Here is a 17,566-nt window from a genome sequence, read left to right on the forward strand (position 1 = left end):
TTTGTGTTCTCTTAGGGTCTGTATGAATCAGTCCAGGATCTTCTGGCCTTCATAGTTTCTGGCGAAAAGTCTGGTGTGATTCTGATAGGTCTGCCTTTATATGTTACTTGACCTTTTTCCCTTACTGCTTTTAATATTCTTTCTTTATTTTGTGCGTTTGGTGTTTTGACTATTATGTGACGGGAGGTGTTTCTTTTCTGGTCCAATCTATTTGGAGTTCTGTAGGCTTCTTGTATGCCTATGGGTATCTCTTTTTTTAGGTTAGGAAAGTTTTCTTCTATGATTTTGTTGAACATATTTACTGGTCCTTTGAGCTGGGAGTCTTCACTCTCTTCTATACCTATTATCCTTAGGTTTGATCTTCTCATTGAGTCCTGGATTTCCTGTATGTTTTGGACCAGTAGCTTTTTCTGCTTTACATTATCTTTGACAGTTGAGTCAATGATTTCTATGGAATCTTCTGCTCCTGAGATTCTCTCTTCCATCTCTTGTATTCTGTTGGTGAAGCTTGTATCTACAGCTCCTTGTCTCTTCTTTTGGTTTTCTGTATCCAGGGTTGTTTCCATGTGTTCTTTCTTGATTGCTTCTATATCCATTTTTAATTCCTTCAACTGTTTGATTGTGTTTTCCTGGAATTCTTTCAGGGATTTTTGTGACTCCTCTCTATGGGCTTCTACTCGTTTATTTATGATTTCCTGGAATTCTTTCAGGGATTTTTGCGATTCCTCTCTGTAGGCTTCTACTTGTTCTCTAAGGGAGTTCTTCACGTCTTTCTTGAAGTCCTCCAGCATCATGATCAAATATGATTTTGAAACTAGATCTTGCTTTTCTGGTGTGTTTGGATATTCCATGTTTGTTTTGATGGGAGAATTGGGCTCCGATGTTGCCATGTAGTCTTGGTTTCTGTTGCTTGGGTTCCTGCGCTTGCCTCTCGCCATCAGATTATCTCTAGTGTTACTTTGTTCTGCTATTTCTAAGAGTGGCTAGACTGTCCTATAAGCCTGTGTGTCAGGAGTGCTGTAGACCTGTTTTCCTGTTTTCTTTCAGCCTGTTATGGGGACAGAGTGTTCTGCTTTCGGGCTTGTAGTTTTTCCTCTCTACAGGTCTTCAGCTATTTCTGTGGGCCTGTGTCTTGAGTTCACCAGGCAGGTCACTTGCAGCAGAAAAGTTGGTCTTACCTGTGGTCCCAAGGCTCAAGTTTGCTCGTGGGGTGCTCCCCATGAGTTCTCTGGGGCAGCAGCCACCAGGAAGATCTGCGCCGCCATTTCCGGGAGCTTCAGTGCACCAGGGTTCCAGATGGCGTTTTGTGTTTTACTCTGGAATCAGTAATGTGTGCAGAGTGCAGTCTCTTCTGGTTTCCCAGGCGTGTCTGCCTCTCTGAAGGTTTAGCTCTCCCTCCCTCGGGATTTGGGTGCAGAGAACTGTTTATCCGGTCTGTTCCTTCAGGTTCTGGCGGTGTCTCAGGTGCAGGGGTCCTGCCGCTCCTGGGCCCTCCCCCACGGGAACCCAGAGGCCTTTAACAGTTTCCTCTTGGGCCAGGGATGTGGGCAGGGGTGGGCAGTGTTGGTGGTCTCTTCTGCTCTGCAGCCTCAGGAGTGCCCACCTGACCAGGCGGTGAGGTCTCTCTCCCATGGGGTCTGGGAGCAGAGAGCTAATGCGGGCCGGGATCTGAGGGTGTGGGACTCCCGGTAAACACAGGGAGTGCCCGGTCCTAGAGGAATTCTGCCTCTCTGTGTCCCGAGTTCACCAGGCAGGTCACTTGCAGCAGACAAGTTGGTCTTACCTGTGGTCCCAAGGCTCAAGTTTGCTCCTGGGGTGCTGCCCATGAGCTCTCTGCGGCAGCAGCAACCAGGAAGATCTGCGCCGCCGTTTCCGGGATCTTCTGTGCACCAGGGTTCCAGATGGCGTTTTGTGTTTTCCTCTGGAATCAGTAATGTGTGCAGAGTGCAGTCTCTTCTGGTTTCCCAGGCGTGTCTGCCTCTCTGAAGGTTTAGCTCTCCCTCCCATGTGATTTGGGTGCAGAGAACTGTTTATCCGGTCTGTTCCTTCAGGTTCCAGCGGTGTCTGGTCTGATATTTTCTAAGTAAGTGCTCTACCATTATGCTCTATCCTCTTTCTTTTCTTTCATTCCTTTTGAGACAGTGTCTATGTCATGGACTTTTCACCATCCACTTTGGCGTGTTAAAATCCAGGACCTTATGTGTGATGGTCAGAAAACCTGCCATTGGGAAATATACCTCTTCTCATTGTGAAACAGTCTCAGAAAGATGCCAAGCCTGAACTCCTCCTGTGGCCCAGGAAATCAGCATTCTCAATCTTCTTCCCCCAGTTTCCCTAGTAGCTAGGATTACAGACTTGTGCTGTTAGGCCTGGTCAACTCTTTCACTCAACTCTCTCTCTCTCTCTCTCTCTCTTTCCCTCCCTCCCCTCCCTCTGTCCATCTGTCCGTCTGTCTGTCTGTCTGTCTGTCTGTCTGTCTCTCTCTCTCTCTCTCTCTCTCTGTGTGTGTGTGTGTGTGTGTGTGTGTGTGTGTGTGTGTGTGTGTGTGTTTTACAGTGCTGAGGATCAAACCCATAGCCTTGTACAGCAGGCAAATATTCTCCATTTTTATTCTCAACCCCAATACCATTTTGAAATAAGTCTTTGGCTGCAATTTGTTTATTGTCTGGTCCTGTCATTTATGAAATTTGCCTGCGTCTTGCCTTTATCCTTTTACTTTGTACCCGCTAGGTAAAATCTTGCACACACACACTCCCTAAACAAGCACACATTCCTTCCTCTGATCCAGGCTGTTCTCATAGCTCTGTCTGCCACGGTGACATTCTATCTAGCAGCCCAGACCAAGCCCAAGGAAGGTGAAAGACCCACCAAGCAGCCTGGCTCAAGTTCCAGGCATACAGAGCTGGCTTTCCAATCCTGCTAGACCTAAAAATACACCAACCGTTGGCAGGTGGCTGGGCTATTTTCAACCTTGGGGGCCTCAGGAATCAAGAGACTCATTCCAAGCCAGGAAGCAAATAAGCAAGCCCTTGTCGGTGGGCCTTAGATAACATCCGCTGTCACCAGGCATGTGCTCCGTGGATTCCCAGCTGCTTGTTTGTACTGCCTTCTCTCTTTTTCTGTCTCCCTTTATGGGCTCAATCCCATTTCCAGCTCTCAAATATGAACCTGGATCAGTAGATGCAGACATTAGCAGGGCAGAGTAGGGGGCAGAGGAACATCTTTTTGCAACTTGCCTAATCTCATGTAGTTCTCAAGTTACAGAGGAGTTGTGAAGTGACACTGAGTGACTTCTAGTTTCTCTAGAGTTTCACCCTTAAACATTGACATGTCGAGAAAGTAGGTCATGATGCCTATTTCTGCTAGCTGTGTTAGTTTAATTTTGAGACATGGTCTCACTAGGTAGCTCGGGCTGTTCTGGAACTCACTCTATAGACCAGGCTGGCCTTGAAATTTCAGAGATCCACCTGCCTTTGCCTCTTGTGTTGGAACTAAAGGTGTCTACCAACATACCAGCTGCCTGGATTTTGAAATATTTATTTATTTATTTATTTATTTCATCTGAGTGCATGCTATAAGGTATATGTGATGGTCAAAGGACAACCCAAAGGAATTGGTTCTTTCCTTCCATCATTCGAGTCCCAGGGATTGAACTCAGGTTGACAGGCTTGCTAGTAGGTGCCCTTTCCATAGACCACCACAGTGACCTTGTTGGCAAAATTAAAATGCATTATTTTCCTCCCAATTTTATAGAGGACATAATCTGAGTAACATAGAGGTTAGCCAGGGCACAATTTCAGATCTGTCAGACTCAAACACTTGTGTTCTTCTTCACCTGTGAGTCAGAAACAGTTATCCTCCCATTGTATCCCAGGACAATCAACTCAGAACCTCTAACTGACATGCAAAGATAGCAACAGAATTTGCATCTCTTTTTATAATCCTAACAGTGTCAAAGAGTACTATTTTGGATCCACAAGAAAAGAACAGAGGTCAACCCCCATGCATAAATGTTTACCCTTCAAGACGGCAGATAATATTCTATTGATTTAAAGGAAATGTTTTTTTTTAAGTGCAATAGTAATATTCACGTTGAAAAATGGGATTTTCTTTTGACAAATCAATGCCATCTGTCATACTAACTGAATATTGATAATTCAATGGGTATTGACTCTTCAATTTATTTACATTTAACATGCAAAATCCTTCTGGTATTACAATTGTCTAATGGCATGAAGCAGAAGGAGTTTATGTCTCATTTTATGATGTGATAGTTAGTGCTAAACTAAAGCATCAACACTAAGGTGCTGAAAGAGAGGGCCACACATTGCTCATATCTGAGAAGCGCCTACAAAGGCCATTGGGCTGTAAAGAGCTGCGTGAATGCTTAGAGATTCTTACTGGGACCTTGTTTGTGTTGCCATTATTACCTTGGTGATATTTCAAGGGTTCAAGGTGACCCTGGCCTTCTTCCAAGCCCTGGCGCACATAAAGCTTTGAATCTTTGGCATTCCACAAACACTCAGGGTACTTAATCCACACCAGTCATTTGTGCTTCACGCTGCTGCTAATAGCTTGTGGCATTTCTCCGTTGTATTTTTTTTTTTAAAGATAAAAGCACTAGGAGTTGAGGCAAGGCAAAACAGAACAAGTTCATTTTCTTTCACATCCTCCAAATTGCACATCATTTCCTTTCTATTTTTTTGTCTCCTTTCAACCCTGCATGTCATTATGACATCTGCAGCTACTTGGAAGTCAGAGGCCGGAGGATTGCTGTGAATTTTCAGTCACCGCTGGCTGCATAGTGAGTACCTGAGTAGCCATAGCTGCATATAGCAAAGTTTTCTTTAAAAATGAGTAGGGAGATCGCTGAAGATGAAGCTAAGCAGGAGTTTGCTTGCTTAGTATGCAAAAGATCCTATGTTCAGTTCTCAGTACCCCACCCCAAGCAAGCAAACAAGCAAGCAAGCAATCAGACAGAAAAGAATTGTGCATGCCCTTTATTCTGCCAAAATTCAAACAGAGGGGATGAAATTATCAATCCCATGAGTAGAGCAAAATTTGGGGACAATATAGAAAAAGCCTCGGTTTCTTTCAATGCAGAATGAAGACAAGATATCTTTAATCTCAGGAGGGTCAGAATCAAGCTGAACACAAATGGCGTTATAACGTGTATGTATCAACTGGATAGTGTCTGTCACTGAAGTGGTGCTCAAAAAAAAAGTCATTTCAGGGTATAATGGCATGTGCCTTTAATCTTAGCACTCAGAAGGTAGCAACAAAGTGAGTTGAGGCCACATTTGGACTTCAGGCCAACCAAGGCTACATCAGACTACATAGAAAGATCCAGTCTCAAAACAAAACAGAAGCTAGGTGTGGTGGTGTATGCCTTTAATGCCAGCACTTAGGGGTATGAGGCAGACACATCCCAAGTTCATGGCCTGCTTAACCTACCAAGTGAATTTAAGGTCAACCTGGAAAGGTTAGTCAGACTGTCACAAAATGAAGTGAAAGGAGAGCCAGTCATTAGTAGTCCAGTGATAGAACACTTGCCGAGCATGCGCAAGTCTCCCGGTTTAAGTCCTAGTACTGGGGTGTGTGGGGAGGAGGGGAAATGACCATCCTGTTCATCTCACAGAAAAGTACACATTAAATATTTCAGTGAGGCAGAACAAAAGAGCTATAAATGTATTATTAAATTATAATCTGCATTAAGAAGACTTACTGAAAATGTCCCTCAGCCTCTTTACTGCACTGTAAGGAGGAAATATTCAGAACACTTTGAAGTATTCGTGCTTGTCAAACATAAAATAAAAGGCAACTTGGCAATGTATGCTTCAATATGTGAATCTAATAGCGTTATTGTAGAAAGCATGATCCATGAATTGATTAGAAATTCCAAAAATAATTTATCAACAAATTATATCCCAAGCTTTTCCATTTGAATTTGTTTCTGGTTTTGTAAAGGGTTTACTTTTTATACTCCTTTGCACATGTATTCGAGTGTGTGTGTGTGTGTGTGTGTGTGTGTGTGTGTGTGTGTGTGTTTTAAGAAAGAGAGGGGGAGGGAGGAAGGGAGGGAGGGAGGGAGGGAGGGAGGGAGAGAGAGAGAGAGAGAGAGAGAGAGAGAGAGAGAGAGAGAGAGAGAGAGAGAGAGAGGGAGAGAGAGATATGACATGTGTGTGAGTGGCCATGGAGGCCAGAAGAGGAAGTCAGAAACCCTAGAGCTGAAGTTACACACAGCGGTGGCTGGGAATGAAATTTTGTTCTTCTGTAAGAGCAGCAAATGTTCTTCACCCCGGAGCCATCTCTCCACTTCCCTTTTGTGTTTGTTTTCAGACAGGGTCTCGCCATGTGACCCATGTTGGCCCAGGACTTGAGATCCTCCTGCCTCTGCCTTCTGAGTGCTGGGATCACAGGCATGTGCTTCCGTGCCTGGTGCAACTCTGAAAGTTGTCTCTGGAAGTTTTTGGGTGCGTACTGAAGTAGTTCAGTGTTCTCACTTTACAGATCAGAAGCATGGGCTCAGTTTGGGATGTAACTGGCTTGGGTCGTATTTGTATTTCTATTTCTCAATATCTTTTAAAACAGATTCCTTTTACTTCTTCCTTATGTATATGTGAGCACCGTGCTTCTTTCTACATGAGTGCAGATGCCTGAAGAGGGCAGAGGTGATGCCCTTGCAGCTGGAGTGGCAAGCAGTTGGGAGCTCCCCAATGCAGCTGTTGGAAACTGAACTCCAGTCCCCTACAAGAGCAATATACTGTTTTAACTACTGAATCATTTCTCTGGCCCCATAGTCCTACTGGACTGAATTCCCACTATACTGGGAATGGTGTAATGGTGTAATATCTATAACACTGGGACTCCAACTCCTCATTATCAAGGGCTACAAATAACATCCAATCGCTGCTAAGTCTAAGCTATCATGATGTCAGCTGATTGCAAATGGTTGCCTATTGCAAATGTGTGCTTTGGTTGTATTTTGAAGTGATTTTAGGGTGTAGGGGTTGGATTGACCATGAATTGAGCACTTCAAAGAGCAAACCGGCCAGGTCGATTCACTATTAGCAAGGATTACCTTTCTCTTTTTGATTCAAGTGCTGATTATGTTGAGAAGTATTGAGTGAAAGTGTTAAGGGGTGATTCTGGAAAAGGGAAGACAGTGTATTGTAAGAAGGGGGCATGCCCAGGCCCCTCAACCAAGTAATAAGGGAGATTCTGGTTTGATCTATGAGGGCTGGGTTAGGAAATTTGTGGTACCAAATGAGGATGATGTAGGGCCAATGAACATTCCAGGTCATAATCCTAAAGAAAGCATGAGCATAGATTTTCTCTCTTTGATTTTTGGGGACAACTTCTGGCAGAATTTGACAGAAAAGACAAATTTATGTGCCCATCAAATGAATGAAGAAATGCCAAACTATTATTATTCCAAGAACTTAAAGGATGATTCTGTTGATGAAATGAAATCTTTTATTGGACTCAGGATATACATGAGTACTAGTATGTAAAACCAAGCTATCAGATTATCAGTCAAGTGAGGGAACTTCCTTGCAGGAAGTAAACATTGATAAAATGGACACAAGAGCTGAAGATTGGCATTAGAAGCAAGGTAGGCCTATTTTCTACAATGTCTCCAAGTTTTACCTAAACCTAACCACTTCTAAGCAGTTTTCTAACATATCTACATTTTTTTCAAAATTTTGCCCAGGAGGCCAGGCATGGAGGTTAAGTACACCCAGGGGCTCAGGTCTGGAAAAGATATCGCTCAACACCTTTATCTTACTCCCTTAGCATTCAAACTGCTTCAACATGCTTTCCAGTGTCTCAGGTTTCTGTGTGCAACCTGGGTATAATTATAGGGACTGCTTCATTCAAGGGTGCTGTGTATAACCTACCATTCTGGAAGTATTAGCTATTATTATTTTTATTGTGGTACTTTCCATCTCATGGAATCTTTTCCACAGCCTTTGAAGGCAGGCATCATAGGCCTTTGCAATGCCTTTATCTGGGAGCACGTGAAAAGACAAAGGGGACTAAATGTCTCATCTGCTACATAAGCAGTTCGGACACATCTGGACCTAAGATAATCTGTACTCAGGGAAAAATCAATACTTTCAGGACCCTTAACAATAAAATTCTATGGTTTCTCTTTAAAGGAGCCTCAGAGTCAGGTGTTGGAAAACCTTTTGCCTATTTTGTCTTGAAGGACAAGAAAGAGAGAAGTGTTCACACTGGATGACACCGAAGGGAGCACATGTCTTCCACCTGAGCCCACTTTGTTCATGTCACAGTATGAGGGAGACTGGATTCTTTAACCCGAAGATCAGACGTAAGGATGTTTATGGGATGGACAGCTGGGTGTGGTGGTGCATGCTTATACTCTCAGCACTTGGGAGGTAGATGCAGAAAGAATAAGAGTTCTATGTCATCCATGGCTACATAGAGAGCTTAACACCAGCCAATCATATTACATGAAACCCTTTATTTTCATAAAAGAAGTAGAGTGATCAACCATGAGGAAAGGTAGTTAAAGGTAGTCAGCAGTCTATGCACACAGAATCAAAGTTCGTGGCTCTTCATGGGATATATGCTCAGAAAGTGGCAGCGTTAACACGATGTCAGGGTGAACATTCTTCTGTCATCAAGAAGTCACCAACTGCACATGTGAGGAGTTTGTGGCTTTTAACAAAAATGGCCTTCAAGTCCATGAAGAGTCACCTAGTAAAACTTTATCCCATAAGTCCGAGGTGTTATCTGTTGCAAAGCTCTATCAAGCTAGTGGAAGGCAGCTCAGCTGCATTAGTTCCAGAATTAGTGAACTTTAAAGGCACACATATAATCCCAGCATTTGGGAGGCAAAGGCAACAAACAGGCTTAGGAGTGTAAGAGCATCAAGATCATCTTGAGGTACATAATAAGATTGAGGCCAGTCTGTGATACATGACGCCCTGATTTAAAAGGAAAAATGCTCGTTCAGTCTAAAGCAGTTCCCCCCAAATGACAGTCATGACAATGTCCTAAACAGAAGGACTTTGACTGGGCAAACAGAGGACTTAAAGGCCAGTTTCTGTTTAGTAGGAACTTCCATTAATCCACCAACAACCTTAATCTGCCTAAAGGTCAATTGTGGAATGGAACTATTTAGTACACTCCTGCGCATACACACATACACACAATTAAAATGCAAATGCATTTAAAGAGCCAGAGCCCAGACCTTTCTCCAGGTGATAAGAATTATCTAGTGCTGTAACTTGGCATTTGCCTAGTCTCCTAGAGGTAAAGTAATGTCCTCTCCACCTTGTGTTTTTTAAATTTTAATTTATTTATTTAATGAGTATGGGTGTTTTGTCTGTATATGTATGTGTGCCTGGTGCCCAGGGATACCAGAAGATTATCCCCTGGAACTGAATTTACAGACAGTTGTGAACTGTCATGTGGGTTCTGGGATTCAAACCTGAGTCCTCCGGAAGTGACCTTAAACCACTTAGCCAGTCCTCTCTGCCTTGTATCAATAAAGGAGTGTATGCATTGGTGAGCTCGTGTAAGTCAAATTTCTTTGCTTCCTGTATTAAATTCAGGTAGCATCTATGGCTCCCAGGATTGATGAATGTTTGAAGTCAGCTTGTTTGACCTAGTAAGTTCCAGAACTACAGAATTAGGTCCTGTTTCAAAAAAAAAAGAAAGAAAGAAAGAGAAAAAGAAAAAGAAAGAAAGAAAGAAAGAAAGAAAGAAAGAAAGAAAGAAAGAAAGAAAGAAAGAATGAAGGAAAGAAAGAAAATGAATACTGAGGCAGGGGAATTGTTCGGAATTCCGAAAACAAACAAATAAGATCTGAAGCTTTTGTTGTGGGGGTTTCTATTTGTAACCTGGACATGCCAGGCACTTGTCTTGTAGAGAGGTGGTGATGTTCTGCTGCATCCCAAGTGGTAGGATTATGGTCCTGCACCACCAAAGTCACCAACATAGAATATCTGCTGATTTCAAAGGTCATTTTAACTGCAGAATAGGCTATTGGAAGCCAGCATAGAAGATTTAACAAATATCCAAATTCAAGAGAATGTGCATTGAAATGATGTGTGGCAGCAGAATGAAGAGATTAGCTAGGATGGCTTCAAAAAAATCGAGTGCTTAGCTGATAGCAAGCTTAGTCCTAGATGATGGGGAAATTGCAATGACTGAAACAAATTTCTGCTCTGGCAGAGCTCACATTCTAGTGTAAATTAGAAAGTAGTAAGCCCAGAATATTTGGGACTTTAGGTTCAATTAGCAGGACTGAAACAAACAGACAAACCCAAAAGAAGCAACTTCATGGCGGTAGAGAGATCGCTCTGTGGGTCAAAGTACTTGCTACTTTTCCGGAGGGCCTGATTTTGATTTCCTGTACTCACTTCAAGCCGCTCACAAGTACAAGTAACTCGAGCTCCAGGAGATCTGATGCCCTCTTCAGGTCTCCATAGGTACTTACTCATATGTGACAGACAATCACAAACACATACACACGTGTGAGAGAACATGCATACACATAAATACATAAATAAATACCTTAAAAAAGAAACATCAACCATGATGTATGACACCATGATAAATGCTAAGCAGAAAATAAAATAAGGGGGATATGGAATGGGACGGAGGCCTGCCATTGTGTGTGTGTGTGTGTGTGTGTGTGTGTGTGTGTGTGTGTGTTGGCCTCTCACTAGATAGCCATTACTGGCCTGGAATTCACTCTGTAGACCAGGCTGGCCTCAAACTTTCAGAGATTTGATCGTCTCCCCCACCCTTTAAAGGCATGTGTCACTGTGCCCAGTCATATGATAATACTGAAAGCAGTACAGATTGAAGGAAGAGAGAAATAGTGCCACAGTCTGGGGAAACAACATCACAGATACTAAAAACAGTAAGGGTAAAGGCCCTGATATATACAGAACCTTTGAGAATATGGTTCAGTGTGTTATTTACTAAGGAGACATTGAATCAGGTTGGTTCTGTAATCTATACTGTAAGAGATAAAGTACTTTTTAGGCAAATAATCAGTGAAAGAAATTCTGAGATGATAATGCTGGTTCAGAAGAGTAAGAAGAGTATGAGGGACCTAGATTCTAGAAAGTGGGAGGGCTTTTATCCTAGGTAATTCCAATCTTGTCAAGTTGACAGCACTAACCATCACACCAAACATCTGTGCATAAGGTGTTAAAAGGTCAAGCAGAATAAGATTTAGGTGCGTGTCTTAGTCAGGGTTCCTATTCCTGCACAAACATCATGACCAAGAAGCAAGCAAGCAGGGGAGGAAAGGGTTTATTCAGCTTACACTTCCACATTGCTGTTCATCACCAAAGGAATTCAGGACTGGAACTCAAGCAGGACAGGAATCAGGAGCTCATGCAGAGGCCATGGAGGGATGTTACTTACTGGTTTGCTTCCCCAAGCTTGCCCAGCTTGCTCTCTTATAGAATCAAGACTACCAGCCCAGGGACAGCATCACCCACAATGGGCTGGGTCCTCCTCCCTTGATCACCAGTTGAGAAAATGCCTTACAGCTGGATCTCTAGCTTGTGTCAAGTTGGCACACAAAACCAGGCAGTATATTAGGACATGTTGGGTATGTATTTTAGTCAGTACAATGCTTGCACTAGCATGCATGAAACTCCAACTTTGATCCCTAGCACTGCATAAACTGGGCATGGTGATACATGCTTGTAAGGACACCTACATATTTCCAGACCAGTCTGAGCTACATGACAGTCTGTCTCAAAAATAAGGAAAAAAACACTAGCCTAGGGAAATGGCTCAGTGGTTAATAGTTCATATTGCTCTTGCAGGAGACCTAAAGTTTGATTCCCAGAACACAGGTTGAGTAGTTCACAAAGAGTAACTACAGTTGCAGGGAATCTGATGCTCCCTTCTAGCTTGCATGGGTACTGCATGCACATGGTGTACATACAGATAAGCAGGCACACATACATACACATACATACACATACGTGTTTTTAAAATGTTAATGTTGTTGTTTGAGACAGGGTCTCTCTACATAGCCTTGGCTGTCCTGGAACTCACTATGTATACCTAGGCTGGCCTCAAACTCACAGAGATCTGGCTGTTTCTGTCTCCCAAGTACTGGGATTAATGACATGTACTACCACACCTGGCACTAAAATTACCTTTCTTAAACAAAGAAAAACAAGTGTTCTGTGTCTGAAATCCCAGGTCTAGATAGGAAAGTCAGGAGTTCAAGGTCATTCTTACCTATACAGCTAGCTTGGCCTTCATGAGACCCTGCTCCAACAAAAAGTTAGATGGAATGTATCTTGTCCATTAATCAGTGACCTTTTTGAGATTTGGCTTCTGAGTTTTTCAGGTGGGACCAATATAATCACAAGGGTCCTTCTGAGTAAAAGGAATCAGGAGAGTCTGTCATTGTGATTCAATATAAAAGGGCTTAGCCTACTTCTCTCACAAGAAAGGAAGAAGGTTGTGAGCCAAGGAATGTAGGGGCCTTCAGAAGTTGGACAAAGCAAGGAAATGGACTCTTCTGGCACTTCTACAAGGAAATGAAGCTCTGTACCTTGAAATGGATCAACAAAAATAAATATAGCTTAGAAAAGAGAAGATCAAAGGCTCACTCTCTGGCTTCAAATTAGTCATCAGTAAAATGGTGGGGGTTTTTGTTTTGTTTTGTTTTGTTTTTGTTTTGTTTTGCTTTAATTAAGTCAGTGATGTTCAAACCTGTTTTAGACATTGTGATGGTAAACGTTATATGTTAACGTGGCTGGGCTTCAGGGTCAAGAATGTTTGACCAAACATTATTCTAGATTTGTCTGTGTGGGTGTTTTGGCATGAGATTACTATTTTAATTAATTGACTGAGTAAAGCAGGTTATTCTCTGTAATGTGGGTGGCCTTATCTAGTGAGTTAAATGCTTACAAAGAAAAAAGGAGGTTGAACTTTCCTCACACAAGAGAGAATTCTTCTTGTCTAGTGGTCTTTGAAGTTGCATGTTGGCTTTGCTCCTGCCTTTGAGTTAGAACTAAAACATTTTTTGAGTTCCCAGCTCACCACTTCATCCCACATATTATCGTCACTTGTCAGCCTCAGTGATCCTAAGGACCAATTTATTGAATAAGCCTCTTTCTCTCTATAGTTACATCCTCTTGGTTTTGTTTCTCTGGAGTGCCCCAATGAATACAGTCAGCAATGCTGAAAGTACCATAAAAACAGTGAAAACATTTGAGTTGTCGATCAATCAGTCAGCCTCTCTCCCTCCCTCCCTCCCTCCCTCCCTCCCTCCCTCCCTCCCTCCCTCCCCACTCCCCTTCTTCCTCCCATCTGTGCTTCAGACCTTTAATGAAGCTATCCATATACAGTCATCACTTAGCTTTTGACTCTGTAACTGTTTCCTTATCCCTCAATCAGAGCACAGGGTGGGGGAGACAGCCTAGTGGGGAAAGATGCTTGCTGCCAAGCCCAGCAACTGGAATTTGATCCTTGGAATCTCTATGGTGGAAGGAGAGAAGATGCTTCTAAAAATTAGCCTCTGAGAGCGACTATTTGACAGCTGCTGGAAGAGGGAGAGTCTCCTTTGTTTGGGCAGCCACTCGATTGCACAGCCCCTAGAGGATGAATCCACATCTGCACACATATGGGCAAAATCAACTGGACTCGGTGGTTATTTTTTAAAAAAGAAAGAGGACATGAATTTGGGATAGGAATATGTGGGCTCTAGGGTGTTAAGAAAGGGAGTGGGCATGGGTATAATTAAGATACATTATGAGTCGCTTGCTGAGGCGGTCTTCCTATTCGTGTGGTCTTTGTGACTTCCACCATGGCCTACTGCGGCCAGGGCCAGAAGGTGCAGAAGGTGATGGTGCAGCCCATCAACCTTATCTTCAGATACTTGCAAAATAGATCTCGAATTCAGGTGTGGCTGTATGAACAAGTGAATATTCGGATAAAGGGTTGTATTATTGGCTTTGATGAGTACATGAACCTCGTATTAGATGATGCAGAAGAAATTCATTCTAAAACAAAGTCAAGAAAACAACTGGGTCGGATCATGCTAAAAGGAGATAATATTACTCTGCTCCAAAGTGTTTCCAACTAGCAATGGTCAAGCATGGGAGAGGTTGAGAAGGGGGTTCAGGGGCCAGCTGGTGACTACATTTACTCATCCTGTTTCACTTGTACATTACCATTGGGGTAAAAATAAATGTGAGCTTGTTTTTGTTACAAAAAAAGATACATTGTAAATATGTTTGGAATTATCAAAGAATATATTAAAATATTAAAGTATCCTATGATTGTCACAGTCATGCTGTGACATACATGTGAAACACACGCATGCACACACACACAGTAGGTAAATGTAAAAATATTTTCACGATAGCGTCTAAACTGGTGTTGGGGTTAAGTTCAACAAGTAACATGCTAGCCTTGCAAATATAAGCACATATCACCAGAACTTACTTATATACAAGGTAGATATGGTGGGCTGCTTCTAATCCCAGTATGCTGTAGATGGATTCAAGTGATCCTCTGAGAAAGCTGGCTAACTAGTTTAAACTAATTTTTAAGGCCTGTGTTCAAATGAGATACCTTGCACACACACACACACACACACACACACACACACACACACACATATATATATATATATATATATATATATATATATATATATATATATATGAGAGCAGTTGTGAAAGACACATTAACCTCTGGTTTCCACAAACATGAACCCACATGTGCATGAACCCACCCACTCACACACATGTGAGCACACACACATACATACCACATACACGTAAACATGTGTCTTAGTCAAAGTTTCTATTCCTCCATAAAACATCATGACCAAGGAGCAAGTTGGGGAAGAAAGGGCTTATTCAGCTTATACTTCCACCATTGCTGTTTATCACCAAAGGAAATCGGCACAGGACTCATACAGGGCAGGAACGTGGAGGCAGGAACTGATGCAGAAGCCATGGAGGAGTACTGCTTACTGACTTTCTGTGCTTGTTTAAAACACTCTTCATGAGACTTAACCAGAGAACAAAGTCCCTGATGGTCTTTTTTGAGACTTCCTTTGTCAGTGCAATTAATATAAATCATTTTACCTTAGCCTCGGGTAGACTCTTCAGGCAAGGAAAAAAGCAGTCACATTCTTCACCAAAGTACCACTAAAACAGTCTCTAGGCCATATACTGAAATCCCTCTCCACTGGAACCTCTTGGGCCATGTCTGCAGAGTTCAAATCACTCTCAGTAACACAGTCTTCCACAGTCCTACTAGGTTAGCCCATTAAGCTCCACTTAAAGCATTCCATTGCTTTCCAAATCCAAAGTCCCCAAATCCACATTCTTCCAAACAAAATCATGATCAGGCTTATCACAGCAATGCCCTAGTCCCTGGTACTGTCTTAGTTAGGGTTTTACTGCTGTGAACAGACACCATGACCAAGGCAAGATTTATAAAGGACAACATTTAGTTGGAGCTGGCTTACAGGGTCAGAGGTTCAGTCCAGTATCATCAAGGTGGGAGTGTGAGAGCATCCAGGCAGGCATGATCCAGGAGGAGCTGAGAGTTCAACATCTTCATCTGAGGGTTGTTAGGAGAAGACTGACTTCCATACAGCTAGGATGGGGCTTTTAAAGCCCATACCAACAGTTACACACCCACTCCAACAAAGCCACACCTCCTAATAGCGAGTGCCACTCCCAGAGCCAAGCATATACAAACCATCACAACATGCAAAAAGAAAAGTCTAAATTGAAAAAGTACAAGCATGTCAGAGAGAATTTGGTGTGTTGATGAAAGCCTATAGTAGCACATTCAGGAGGCAGAGACAGGAGGATCAGTTCAAGCCATCCTTTGCTACAGAACTCCCTGTATCAAATAAAGAAGTGATCCAGCAAATCCTCTTACCTTCATTCCCCTTTCATTTGGTTACATTTTGTTACTGATAACAATGGCCACAAATTCAGTGGCTGAAAGTACAGATTCCTTATCTACAGTTGGAGAGTCAGAGGTCCAATTCTGTCTCAGTGGGATAAAATTAGTGGATTGCCAGAGAGGAGATGCTTTTGGAAGCTCCTTGGGGAATCTGTGCTCTTTGCTTTCTGCTTCTAGTCATCATCTTCACACTTTGGCCAAGACCTCATCCTCTATGGCATCTTCAGATCTTTATGTGGCTCTGATGCTACTTTCCTGCTTCCCTTTCACTTACAAGACCTTTGTGATTACACTGAGCACTCCTGAACAGTTCAGGATAACTTCCTTCACATGCTCACCACATGACCAGCCTTATTCCATCCAAAGCCTTCACCTCCCCCTGCCACATAGGTATGTGAGGATACCCAGTGACCTCAAGACCTAATTAAGGACTTTGCATCTTTAGAGAGAAATTCTTTTTTCCTAGCATATCATTCCTTAAGAGTGGCATTAATAATGTATTATTCCAGAATATTCTACATTTATACAAATGTTTATTCATAAGCAATGCATACAAGCTTTCATGTACACATGCACACGATTCTAACTATAACATCTCTCTGTACATCTCTTTTTCTTCAAATAAAATATATATTATGAGGCAAGTCTGGTGGAAGAGACCCTTGCGTCTTGTTACTTGGGAGGCTGGGGCAGGAAGAATGAAAGTTCAAGGCACATACAAGCTGCAGAATGAATCCAAAGCCAACCTGAGCAACTTAGTGAACTCTGTCTTAAAAAAGGAGGAGAGAGTATGAAGAGATTCTCCAGAGCTAAGAGCACTTGCTGCCCTCACAGTGTACAAATGGGACATGGTGGTGCATATCTGGGAACAAGTGTGCTGGAGAGGGAGGCAAGGGGATCAGAAGTTGAAGTCCATCTTGTTTATGTAGCAAGTTTTGAGCCGGCCTGAGATACATGGAATGTTGCTGCCTCAAAAAGAAAAACAATATATCTTTATAAAAAAATCAAAATAGACACAAATAATCTACAGAGTTCAGATGACAATGTTTAGCACTTGGTTCTCTCCTATGGTGAGGTCCAGAGGTCAAACATCATTAGGCTGTATTGCAAGCACTTTTACTACTCTGCTGGCCCCAGGAATTATGTTTAGAATTTGTCATTTTTCTTTGAAAGGGCTATTGCTTTTACTGCAAGAGACCCTTATAACTAGACTCATATTTCAGTAGAAGAGAGGGACTTCTCTACCCTCTAGGAATGACACCCTTTACTTGTATGTATGTGTGTATATATGTATGTATGTATGTATGCATGCATGCATGTGTTTGGGACAAGGTCTCATTAGATGTAGACCAAGCTGGCATCAAACTAACGGAGATCTAGCTGCCTCTGCCTCCAAATGCCAAGGTTACAGGGATTTTCCACCATTCCCAGCTCCTTTGGTATTTGATGATGATGATGATGATGATGATGATGATGACGACGACGACGACGACGACGACGACGACCAGGACAATGATAATGAAATGGATTCTAACAATGTAAGCCAGGATGTCCTATAACTCACCGTGAATGGCAGGCTGGCCTCTGGCATACGGTAAACCTTCTGTACCCGTCATCT

The 17,566-nt window shown here is 42.6% G+C and overlaps 1 protein-coding gene and 1 pseudogene across 1 annotated transcript in view; both read left to right on the plus strand.

Annotated features, from left to right (window-relative positions):
• Positions 1–4,732: 4,732 nt before the first annotated feature.
• The window catches only part of Etdc (embryonic testis differentiation homolog C), a 79,083-nt gene continuing 66,249 nt past the window's right edge, over positions 4,733–17,566 (plus strand). Inside the window, exon 1 of the mRNA XM_087601021.1 lies at positions 4,733–4,804. The gene's annotated coding sequence lies outside the window, so the exon portion shown is untranslated. The remainder of the gene's footprint in view (positions 4,805–17,566) is intronic.
• Positions 13,808–14,234, plus strand: Snrpe-ps1 (small nuclear ribonucleoprotein polypeptide E, pseudogene 1; annotated as a pseudogene).

This window comes from Rattus norvegicus, chromosome X, assembly GCF_021556685.1.
Source record: "Rattus norvegicus strain SHRSP/BbbUtx chromosome X, alternate assembly SHRSP_T2T, whole genome shotgun sequence".
Taxonomy (NCBI): domain Eukaryota; kingdom Metazoa; phylum Chordata; class Mammalia; order Rodentia; family Muridae; genus Rattus; species Rattus norvegicus.